Genomic DNA, 12,959 nt, shown 5'->3' on the forward strand with positions numbered 1-12,959 from the left:
TCGGCCCCGATCCGTGGTCGCCCCCGCCCCGGCGCGGGGGAGTCTGTTGTGCTTGCACAGCAGCTGGTTCCCCTCCCCGGTGCGGCTGAGGATCCCCCATTGGATGCGGACGGGAGGAGGCTCGTGCGTGCACCCAGCCCCGGGGAGAAGCGGGGAGCACAGAGCTGGGTCGAGTTCCCCCGCCAGAGCGGACACGGCGCCGCACCTCGGGCTCCCTGCTCCTCGGGGCGCCCAGGTCCAACGTGGGGTCACGGGGCGCCCGTTTTTGTTTGCTGCGGGAGCTGAAAGTGCAGGAGGTGTTTAGACACCAAGTAACAGGTGGGACTTGTAGAATTTTTTTTTTTTTTTTCTGTTTCCGTAGAGACCTACTCTGAACAAGGCAGCAATGCATGGCGGGACGTGTAGTTTGCCCGGCCTTGACTTTTCCGTAGTTAAAGTGATGGTGGTGGCCTCAAGAAGTTGTACTTAGGGGATAAACCCCCCGCCCCCCCTTTCTAAATTTGCTATAACGAGATTTAGAGGTAGGTTTTTAAAAAATAGGACTGTTTAGGATTAGTGAGAAGTTTTATGAAAAAAATTTAAAGTGTGTGTATACGGGTGGAAGTGAGGATGCAGCAGGAAAGTAACAGGACCTGAAACAGCCTGTTAGCGCTGGGAAGTGAGAAGGTGTGGGGGCATTATCTCTAATGGTGGATCCTGTCGGTAATACTTGGACAACGTGGGGAACCCTTCTCAGTGAGCCTTTTATTATGTGATTGGTTTCTTTTTGAATGAGATGTTTCGGGATAGAAAAGTAATAAATGTTCACTCTGGGAAATTTGTGAAGATTATAGAAACCTATAAAGAAGAAAATTTTAAAAAATCACCTATTTCACCCCTCGGCTATATCTGTTAACATTTTGGTATATGTTAGGCCAGGGGTCGATGAGTCTTACACTGTTTCAGCTGGACATGTGAAAAAGTAAATAAAAGCCCATTTTATTTATTGAGTGTTTTTACATACAGTTTGTCTTCATAATTGTGACTGCTGGTAGTTACCCTCTAAAAGATTTAAAACATTCTATAGAAATGATTTTCTTGGTGGTCTGGAAATTGCCCCTTGGCGGAAGACTGTTATACTTTTTTCTACTTGATGAATACCTCAAGACCTCTTCCTTTTATTAAAAGGAGGACGGTAAATTTTAATTGTAAACTTTAACTATTAGATAAGCAGACCCTCACCCTAGTTATGTTAATTAATTTTGTCTCTAGAATCTTAGTATTTTTTGAAGTATTATTTCTTTGGATGAAATAGTCTAATCATTGGGAGATTTGTGACAAATAGGAAAAATTTGTTTACATCTGTTTATATTTACCTGTAATGAATTAGTATGTTTATTTATAACTAGAGGCCTGGTGCACGTTGGAGGGGGTCCCTCAGTCCGGGAGCCTTTGGGGGGATGTCCAGCTACCGGCTTAGGCCCACTCCCTGTGGTGAGCGGGCCTAAGCTGGCAGTTGGACAGCCTTAGCGCTGCCACGGAGGTGGGAGAGGCTCCTGTCACGGCCGCTGTGCTCACCAGCCGTCAGCCCGGCCCAGGGCTTCTGGCTGAGTGGTGCTCCCTCTGTGGGAGCGCACTGACCACCAGGGGGCAGCTTCTGTGTTGAGCGTCTGCCCCCTGGTGGTCAGTGTGCATCATAGCAATCGGTCATTCCAATTTGCATATTAGCTTTTTATTATATAGGATAAACATTTCAAGCTCTAGCTAGCTGTGTGAAAATAGTATTTTAAAGATGGAAAGACTAGTTTTTGTTTCTTAAAATGTTTTTATTGATTTTGGAGAGAGAGGAAAGGAGAGGGAGAGAGAGAGAGAGAGAGAGAAACATCAATGAGAGATCATCTGCTTCAAGAACACCCCCCACTGGGGATCCAGCCCACAACTGGGTCATGTGCTCTGACCGGAAACCAACCACAGGACAACTCCTAGTCCACTGAGCCACAAGGACTGGGCAAGACTAGTAATTAATAGAGTTCTAAGTGAGTTCTTGAAGGGATCAGTGTATTAGTGGTTTGGTGTCTTTATTTTATTCTGGTAAATGTATAAGGCTTCAGTCTAAGTAAAAATGAATTTTAGAAAGAGAATAGCACTAAGACTTTTTTTCTAGTAGCCAAAATCTAGAAAATAACATACCCTTTTTGGTTTGTTTTATCATCTATAAAGTGAGGAATTAAAGTAAACCTCAGTGCTCAAAAGGTTTCTGCTTGTATGAAGTTTAGAAGTAAATGTAAGAGGAATAAACAAAAGTAGATCTTTAATATTTTAGACTGTAGAATGAGATCAGAGAATTGGTGATTTAACAAATGGAAGTAACTTTGACCTAAATTAAGAAATAGTGCCCTGGCAGAGTAGCTCAGTTGGTTAGAGCATCCTCCTGATATGCCAAGGTTTTGGGTTCATTCTTGTTAGGGAACACACAAGAAGCAACCAATGAATGGATAAATAAGTGGAACAATAAATCGATGTTTCTCTCTCCCTCCTCCCTCCCTCCTTTTCTCTCTAAGATCACTAAAAAAAAAAGGGTGCATCTGTAATAATAAAAACATAATATGCTAATTAGGCTGGACGTCCTACCGGATGACCTTCCAGATGAAGCCGGGGCTGTGAGGGAAGCCCGGGTCCTGGGTGCCAAAGGGAAGCCAGTGCCAGCAGCCAGGGGAAGGAAGGCCTACTCTTGCATGAATTTCGTGCACCGGGCCTCTAGTATATTTATAAGATCAAGAAAACTAGGAGAAGTAAATTTTTTTTTAAAATCCTCATTTGAAGACATGCTTAGAGAAAGAGAAACATCCATGTAAGAGAGAAACATCAATTGATTGCCTTCTATACATTCCCTGACCAGGGATGGACCCCCACCCCCACCCCCCTGCCACACCCCGTATGTGCCCTGACCAGGAATCAAACCAGGCAACCTTTCGGTGCAAAGGATGATGCTTAACCAACTGAGTTACTCTGGCCAGGCAGGAGAAGTCAGTTTTAAACTTATTTTATATCATTACGGTCAAATATTCTAGGAACAGAGTTTCAGCAAGGATGTAATAAAATTATTTATGAATACAGGCAGTATCTGCTTCTTATCTTATTGTGTTCTTGGTACCTATATTGTAGAGCTGTCCTGTTTTAGGGAGCACTATTAAAATAGGGTTGTATTCCTAATCAATAATGAAGCAACAGATAAAATTATTCAATCATTTATGTACGTACATGATATGGGTGTGTATGTGGGTATATGAGAGCTACATGGGTTGATGTAAGGTTGCTATGAACAATCTAAAGAAAATAGCCCGGCTGGTGTAACTCAGTGGTTGAGCATCGACTTATGAACCACACCAGGAGGTCATGGTTTGATTTCCGGTCAGGGCACATGCCCAGGTTGTGGGCTCCATTCCCAGTGTGGGGCATGCAGGAGGCATCCAGTCGATGATTCTGCCTCATCATTGATGTTTCTGTCTCTATCTCTCCTTCTCCCTTCCTCTTTGAAATCAATAAAAAAAATAAAGTAATAAGTTTCATAACTATTATATAATAGCAAAATCATGCCATTTTGCCAAAAGGCTGAGTAAGTGTATAGACGGTTCCAGTAACTAAGGACACTAGATAGAGGGAGTCTCCCTGCTGATCTTATTTCAATTTGTATTATAAAAATACACTATTATAAAATGCATTATTCAGGTGAGAGATCTGTAGAATAGTGTTTGCTGCAATTTAAATAGAAAAATTTATAGTAAGGCAGATATTGAGAACCATTGCACTTGACTCTAATATTCATTTATGCTTATTTAAAAAATGACATGGTATCATCTAAATATTTGATGACATTCCTGAGGAATTTAGCTGTTTTTGCAAAGCAGAGCTTTCAAAATAGTATAATATTGTTAAACTTGTTTCTTTTTTTTTTTACTTTTCTCTTGTCACCCACCACAACTAGGAAAGCATTAAAAGAGAAAACAACCTAAGAGGACAGATTTGTTGTGATTATAGGTGGAAGGGACAGAGACACAGACCTTAGACATGTACACTAGCGGTATCTTTGGGTATCTTTTGGGAGTAAAGTGGTCCAAGTATGATAAGTGAAGTATGGGTGTTAGAGTTGAGGAGCACAGCAGTCTGTAGTGTAGATCTGTAGCACATGGTTTGTAGACTGAAGAAAAAGTGGTGTTTTTTTTTTTTGGATGGCATTTATATAGACTTCATTTACATGTTAATATTATTTTGAATGTACATAGATTTTTTTCTTTATTTTTTTAAATTGCTTTCAGAGAGAAAGGGAGAGGGAGAGAGAGAGAGAAACATCAGTGATGAGAGAGGATCATTGGTCGGCTGCCTCCTGCACACCACCTACTGGGGATCAAGCCCCAAACCCCAGCATGTGCCCTTGACCAGAATTGAACCTGGGATTCTTCAGTCCACAGGCCAACACTCTATCCACTGAGCCAAACCAGTTAGGGCCATAGATTTTTATTTTTGTCATTTACCTAAAGTTATTTAATGTTGGGGAATAAGATGGAAGATAAGAAATTTCTGTTGAAGGAGTAAGACTTTTATGTAGGAAGTATAGAAAATGGAAAATAAAATTGATTTTAGAGAGAGGAAGGGGGGAGAGAGAGAGAAACATCCATCTGTTGCCTTCCACATGGGGATTACAATCTGGGTGTGTGCCCTTGACCGGAATTGAACCTGGGACCTTTCAGTCTGCAGGCTGACTCTATCCACTGAGTCAAACCAGCTAAGTCTTAAAAAATGTTTTTTAAAAAATTAAAAAAGATTGAGAAACTGCTCTTATCCATGATTTTTATTTTTTATTAAAAATATACATATTGCCCTGACCGGTTTGGCTCAGTGGATAGAGCGTCAGCCTGCGGACTGAGGGGTCCCAGGTTCGATTCCAGTCAAGGGCATGTACCTTGGTTGCGGGCATATCCCCAGTGGGAGGTGTGCAGGAGGCAGCTGATCGATGTTTCTCTCTCATCGATGTTTCTAATTGTCTATCCCTCTCCCTTCCTCTCTGTAAAAAAATCAATAAAATATATTAAAAAATATATATATACATATTTATTAATTTCAGAGAAGAGGAGAGAGGGAGAGAAAGATAGAAACATAAATGATGAGAGAGAATCATTGATCTGCTGCCTTCTGCACGCCCCCTACTGCGGATTGAGTTGTAACCTGGGCATGTGTCCTAACCGGGGATAGAACTGTGGCCTCCTGGTTCCTAGGTCGACGCTCAACCACTGAGCCACACTGGCCGGGCTGATCCATGATTTTTAAAACAACTGCATGTTTTATTTCAACTCTATTGAGGTATAATTGACATAAAATTATAAGATATTTCAACATTTATGAACTTGCTACCTGCAAGTCTGTCTGTGCTAGATGATTTGATGTAACACTTTCTTGAGTGATCTTACATCTTGCCATAAAAATGAAGTAAAGTTTCCTTGTGTTTTGCTTCTTGAATTTTGTATTATTATTTTTAGTTCATCCCTCCTTCTGTCCTGTTTTTGTATTCCACAATGCTCCTAACTCATTGAAGAAAAAAATCAAAATCTTATTTTGAACACAAGTTAAACCTCTTTGTGAAAGATGCTGCTGCTGCATCTCCTAGAATTCTGACAGAAGCTGAGAAAATAAGGTCAGATTTGCAGAAGTCCTTGCTGTTTCATCATCCACAGAATCTATCCACCCTTAAAAGGCTGTGCAATTTTGCTGTCGGTGAAAGGGCATTATGTTTTCATTACAAACACTGTCTGGAAAGAGGCCAGTATGTGGAAGATACAATTATAGGGAATTGACCAGTAGGGTTTTCTAAAACCTGCTATTTGTGTCCTTTTTACAGAATAAACTCTGAAACCCCTTTGGTTCTGTATTTTTTCTTTCCATGTCTCATAGAGGCCATCCTCATAGTTTTTAGTATTGTGAAATTTAGTACTTTTAGTGCAGTTTGATTTATCATGTTTTTAGTGTGTGTGTTTTTAATCCTCACCTGAGGATATAGGATTTTTTTTTTAAATATATTTTATTGATTCTTCACAGAGAAGAAGAGAGAGGGATAGAGAGTTAGAAACATCGATGAGAGAGGTCGATCAGCTGCCTCTTGCACGCCCCCTACTGGGGACGTGCCCGCAACCAAGGTACATGCCCTTGACCGGAATCGAACCTGGGACCCTTCAGTCCGCAGGCCGATGCTCTATCCACTGAGCCAAACCGGTTCGGCAAGGATATTTTTTTTATTGATTTGTAGAGAGAGAGAAATATCAGTCTATTTACCATGAGTAACTTTTTTAAAACTGAAAACCCAGGTATGTGCTCTGACCGAGAATCAAACCTGCAACCTTTTGGTGTATAGAATGATGCTCCAACCAACTGAGCCACCTGGCCAGGGCTGTTTTTAGTGTTTTAATTTTTTTTTTTTACATTATTATTATTTTGTTAATCTTTACCCAAGGATATTTTTCCATTGATTTTAGGGAGAGTGGAAGAGAGAGGGAAAGACAGAGAGAAACATCGATGTGAGAGAAACACATTGATTTACTTGCCTCCTGCACGAGCCTCGACCGAGGTCTGGGCTGGGGAGGAGCCTGCAACCACCAAGGTACGTGCCCTTGACTGGAATCGAACCCAGGACCCTTTGGTCCGCAAATCAATGCTCTTATCTACTGAGCCAAACTGGTTAGGGCTATTTTTAGTGTTTTAAAAGGTAATTGAATGTACTAAGTTTTTGAACTTTTTTATTTTTGTAAAGGAAAAAATTATTTAGAAAGTTTAGAATTAGCCCTAACTGGTTTGGCTCAGTGGATAGAGCGTTAGCCTGTGGACTGAAAGGTCCCAGGTTCGATTCCAGTCAAGGGTATGTACCTTGGTTGCAGGCGCATCCCCAGTAGGAGGTGTGCAGGAGGCAGCTGACCGATGTTTCTAACTCTCTATCCTTCTCCCTTTCTCTCTGTAAAAAAACAATAAAATATATTTTAAAAAAAGAAAGTTTAGAATTAAAAATACAAAGATGAACATAGGTGCAGTTTTTGAGCTCTTTAAATATGACTTAAATACAATAGTATTACTTGCTTTAAACATTGAGTTTCTATTAAAGTTATATAAACTCATTATTATTATTTTTAAAAATATATTTTTATTGATTTCAGAGAGAAAGGGAGAAGGAGAAAGAGATAGAAACATCAATGATGAGAATCATTGATTGGCTGTTTCCCGAGCACCCCGTACTGGGAATTGAGCCTGCAACCTGGGTATGTGCCCTGGCCAGGAATTGAACTGGTGACCTTTCGGAGCAGAGGGCACACTCAACCAATTTAGCCGCACTGGCCAGGGCTTAATCTTTTTTAATTGGAGGTAAAAGAAGACATTGTTCTCACTTTCAAGAGAATACAATTTGAGTAAAGTTAGTCAACTATATTAAGTGTTGTTTGCCAGGAAAACAGGTTGAGTATCTCTGTCTTGTTTGTGAAAGAAAATTATTTCAAGTCCCACCTGGGTATTTGCCTCCAAAGATCCTTTATTTTACTTTTGATCTTGCTTGACAAAACTAAAACTGGTTAAATGGTGAATACACATGTACTCGGTCCTGGGCTTCAGGGGACACTGTAAACCTTATTAATTATAGTGTCTTCTGAGTAATTTGATCCATCTTTTAGTAAAAATTATGTTGTAAAAGACTTTTCATTGGAAAATTCTTTGGTTTATTGACATTTAGCAGTTGATACTACATTTAGAATGGACTTTCATTGGAGTTCACAGCTTGGGATGGCCTAAATCATTCTGAATCTTTAACCCACTGATATCTGAATTATTTAATAGCTGGTTTAGCCATATTCAGTTTCAAAGTGCTTAATGTTGTTAGTGACTTATTTCTAAATAATAATGTAAAATTTAAATATATTGCTGTTGATTTATAGTGGTTAATTTTCTATATGATTTGAGTGATTCTGACAAATTTTGTAAGCTTATGCAGATGGTACCATGAAATATATTAATATCTAGGAAATATTTTCTTTTGTGTGCGGTGTGTGTGTGCGCGCGCACATGCATATAGATGTAAAATAAATGGAATACAAGAAAAAATATAATGGAAAGAAGTTTTATAAATATTAATTACCCATGAAAGACATAATGGGGAATAAAAAACTATTTTTCATAGCAACTTGGGAATAACATTAACAATCTGGATTTGATGTTGGTTCTGACATTATTATGCCATCTTGGAAGATTCTTTAAACCAGTGCACAGACATTAATGTGTATTAGAATCATCTGGAGAGCTTACTATAATGTAGATTTTTATTCAATAGTTCTGCAGTGTAGCCAGAAAGTATGCATTTCTTTTTTTTTTTTTTTAATGTTTTTTAAATTGAGTTTTAGAGAGAGAAGAAGGGAGAGGGATAGAGAGATAGAAACGATGAGAAACATTAATCAGCTACCTCTAGCACGCTCCCTACTGGGGATCCAGCCTGCAACCTGGGCATGTACCCTGATAGGGAATTGAACCAGTGACCTCTTGGTTCATGGGTTGACACTCAACCATTGAGCCACACCGGCCGGGCCAGAAATTCTGCATTTCTAAAAAGTTCCCAGGTAATGCTGGTGCTTTGGTCTAAGGACCATTTTTGGAGTTGTAGAGATTTATACTGAGTTTCCTGTTTCCCCAACTTTAAAATAGAGATAATAGTAGAACTTAGCATTTGGAATGTTAGATGAGAATGTATGAAAACTTCTTTTTATAATGACTAGTATGTTGTGAACATGGTTAATATTGTTGAAAAATGAATAAATATGGATTATTTTATATTTCTGAGAAAACTATATACTGTAAAGATGTTATTTCTTAGCAAAGAGTCACAGAGGTTTGAGACTACTAATGAAAAGCCTTTTAACCTCAGGGATACCATTTGCTACTTGTTTCTGAAGGTCAGTGTGTAACCACACGGGCTTAAACTAGCTGTAAACAAGTTTGGGAACCCATCTATTTCCTGCTTTAGGAGATTCTGCACCAAACCCCACTCTCTTGACTTACACTTTGGGAACTGCCTCTGAGAACACCTTGTGGCAAGGAATGGCAGGCAGCCTCTAAGAGCTGAGTGACTGCTGGCCAAGAGCCAGCAAAACAGAAAGGAACTGAAACCTGCCAACAAATAAGCTTGGTAGTGAGCGTGGAAAAGAACCCCAAACCTCAGATGATTTCACAGTCTAAGCTGACAGTTTAATTTCAGCCTCGTGAGACCCTGAACAGAAAACCCAGGTAACTAACCCATGTCCAGAATCCTTCCACACAGAAACTGAGATAAATTTGAGTTGTTTTCACCTAAGTTTTGTAGTAAAACATAATCATAAAGTAAATTTGTGTTGGGGCTATATAATAGCAAAATAGTAATAATCCTGAAATTTGGTGGAGGAGGACTATTTCAGGGTTGGTCTTGGAGGTTTGACCTGGGTAGTCAAGGATGATGGATAAAACATTTAGAGGTGAGTATGGGTAAAGGCATTCCAGGCAGAGGGAAGACTGAAAAATGTTTGATGCATAGCTAATTTACCTTGGAGTATTGTGAAGCGTAGTGAAAAATAAGACCAGGAAAGGTAGGTTTGGGCCCAAATGTGGAGAGTCATAGAAGTCGGGCTGACAAGTATTTTTATTCTAGGAGTCATAGAGAGTTTTTATGCAGGTGATAACATCTGTGTTTCAATCTAATTGGGCCATTTGTGGGATTTATTGTAGAGGACTGAAGAGTAGTTGTAGAGAGCTTTTGAGGGTTAGAGTAGGACTCTTTGAATTAAAAGGATGGGCCCTGGCTGGTTCTAGGTTAGGATTGGTGTGTTATTTTTTGCTCTACTGATGTTGAATTTAAAATAAATTTAGTTATAGTAATATGTAACATAGGTTTCCTAGTTCACAAAAATTTCATGAATTATTTAAATTATAGAAATTAAATTAATTTGGATTGTAGAGAAAAAACTCACTATCATCTGACATAGTATAGCTTAACATTTTGGGACTTCTAGTCTTTGATACAGTTTTCTATGTAGTTGTAATCAATCTCTTTCTGTTTCTAATCTGCTTTTTTATGTATTAAGAAGTATCTTATGTGTCATTTTCTGAATCATTGATACAATCGTTTGCTTTTAATTTTTAGACTGCTAATATGGTAGATGACATTAGTTTCCAAATTTTGAATTGGCCTTATGTTCCTGGGGAGGAGGGAGTGGCATCTCACTTGGTTGTGGTATAATATACTTTTTATATATTGCTGTATTTGCTAATATTTTGTTGAGGACATTCACAGTTATGTTCATGAGGGATATTAATCTGTAGTTTTCTTGGACTATGTCTGGGTTTTGGTATCAGGATAATGCTGCCTCATTTAAAAAGCTGGGAATTCTTCCTCCCAATGTTATTTCCTGAAAGAGATTATAGTTGATCCTCATTATTCGAGGGTTCAGTATTTGTGAATTCACCTACTTGCTAAAATTGACTCTTAACCCCAAATCAATGCGCATGACACTTTTTGTGGTCATTCATGGACATGTGCAGAGTGCCAAAAAATTTGAGTCACCTGATGCCAACATTTCCAGCTGAGGTCCCTGCTAAGGTCGAGCAAGGTGATGCGCTGCCTTCTTGTTTCAGTTCTCATAGTAAAAACATGTTTTTTGTTTGTGTGTGTGTGTTTTAATGTTTTTATTGATTTTTTTAGAGAAAGAGGAAGGGAGAGAAATACCCTGTATATTATGTTAGTGGCAAGTGCTATGGGGAAAAATAAAGCAGGATAGCTAGGAAATGCTGGGCTGGGTGTTTGCAATTTTTAAAATATGTATATATATGTATTTTTATTGACTTCAGAGAGGAAGGGAGAGGGAGAAAGAGAGAGATAGAAACTTCAATGATGAGAGAGAATCATTGATCGTCTGCCTCCTGCAGGCCCCACACTGGGTTTGAGCCTGCAACCGGGCATATGCTCTGACCGGGAATTGAACCATGACCTCCTGGTTCATAGGTCAACGCTCAATCACTAAGCCACACTGGCTGGGCTACCATCTTAATCATTTTATTACACTTAATACTACTGAACTGTACACTAAATCTCTAGAACTTTTTCCATCTTGTAGAACTGAAATACTGTAGACATTAATTTTTCATTTCCCCTCTCCCCTCATAGTCCCAGGCAACCACCATTCTACTTTCCATTTCTATGAGTTTGAACTACTCTAGATATCTCATGTAAGTGAAATTATACAATGTTTGTCATTTCATGATTCACTTATTTTACTTAGCATAATGTCATCAGGGTTCCACCATGTCATAGCATGTGTCAGAATTTCCTTTTTTTTTTTTTTAATCCTCATCTGAGTATATTTTTCTTTGATTTCTTTTAGAGAGAGTGGAAGGGAGGGGGAGAGACAAAGAGAGAGAAACATCGATGTGAGAGAGACCTTTATTGGTTGCCTCTCGCATGCACCTCGGGAAGCAGCCGGGGATCGAGCCTGCAACCCAGTTTTATGTGCCCTTGACTGGAATCAAACCTGGGACCCTTCAGTCCTTGGGCCGTTGCCCCAACCACTGAGCAATACTGGCCAGGGCAGAATTTCCTTTGTAAGTGTGTGTATGTTGTATGTGTGTGTATACCACATTTTGTTTATCTATTCATTGGTCAATGGACACTTAGTTGGAATTCAGGCCATTTTCAGTTACAAACATGACTTCAGTAAATATTGTTGTACATATATATTTGTGTCCTTGTGAGAATATCCTATATAATAAAAGGCTAATATGCAAATCGACCAAACGGCCGAACTACCGGTCGCTATGACATGCACTGACCACCAGGGGGCAGATGCTTAACGCAGCCTCTCCCGTCTCTGCGGCAGCACTAAGGATGTCTGGCTGATGGCGGGCCTAAGCCACCAGTTGGACATCCCCCGAGAGCTCCTGGACTGTGAGAGGGCACAGGCCAGGCTGAGGGAATCCCCCCCCCCCCTGTGCATGAATTTTGTGCACTGGGCCTGTAGTAGTCATATAATTTTTATATTGGAACTAGAGGCCCAGTGCATGAAATTCGTGCATGGGTAGGGTCCCTAGGCCTGGCCAGTGATCAGGGCCGATCTGAGAGGCGACTGGTGGGGTGATCGGGGGGGGCCCACTGGCACCCACCTTGGCCGGCCTGGCACCGCCCACTTGCTGGCCCTGCCCCCTGCCGCCAGTCCCGGTCGCCTCCCTCTGTGGGGCGACTGGCGGGGTGATCAAGGGGGCCCCCGCTGGCACATGCCACGGCTGGCCTGGGGCCTGCGGGCTGGGATCAGTTCCTGCATTGAGCGTCTGTCCCCTGGTGGTCAGTGTGTGTCATAGTGACCGGTTGTTTTGCCGGTCGTTCTGCCCTTTGGTCGATTTGCATATTAGGCTTTTATTAAATAGGATTGTTAGGTCAAAGATATATCCATCTAAGCCAAATTGTGCTTCAAAAAGGGTTGTACCATTTTACAGCAGTGAATAACAGTATTTACTCCTCACATCCTAGACTTTTAGTCATTTTCACCTTTGTCAATTCAGTGGGTGAAAAAAAGCTGGTTTGATTTTGATTCTATATTTGTGATAATATGACTGTTGTTGAATATCTTTTTAGATGTTTACTGACCACTTGTAGTTCTGTTTCTCTTTATATCCTTCGTTAGTTCTTTATTTTGTATTGTTGGTGTTTTTCTCATTGATTTATAACAACTTACTCTGTGTGTGATATGTTTTCCTTTTTTTTCCTAGTTTTTAGCTTTTGTTCATGGGCGTGCATGTGCATACATGTAGTACCAAGTTTTTCATTTGGAAAAATATTTTTTATATATATATATATATTTTATTAATTTTTCACAGAGAGGAAGGGAGAGGGATAGAGAGTTAGAAACATCAATGAGAGAAACATCGATCAGCTGCCTCCT

At 40.0% G+C, this 12,959-nt stretch overlaps 1 protein-coding gene across 4 annotated transcripts in view; it reads left to right on the forward strand.

The window, feature by feature from the left end:
* ASXL2 (additional sex combs like transcriptional regulator 2) overlaps positions 1 to 12,959 on the forward strand; it is an 82,890-nt gene that overhangs the window by 421 nt on the left and 69,510 nt on the right. The gene's annotated exons all lie outside the window — the stretch shown is intronic.

This window comes from Myotis brandtii, unplaced genomic scaffold (assembly GCF_000412655.1).
Source record: "Myotis brandtii unplaced genomic scaffold, ASM41265v1 scaffold454, whole genome shotgun sequence".
Lineage (NCBI taxonomy): Eukaryota > Metazoa > Chordata > Mammalia > Chiroptera > Vespertilionidae > Myotis > Myotis brandtii.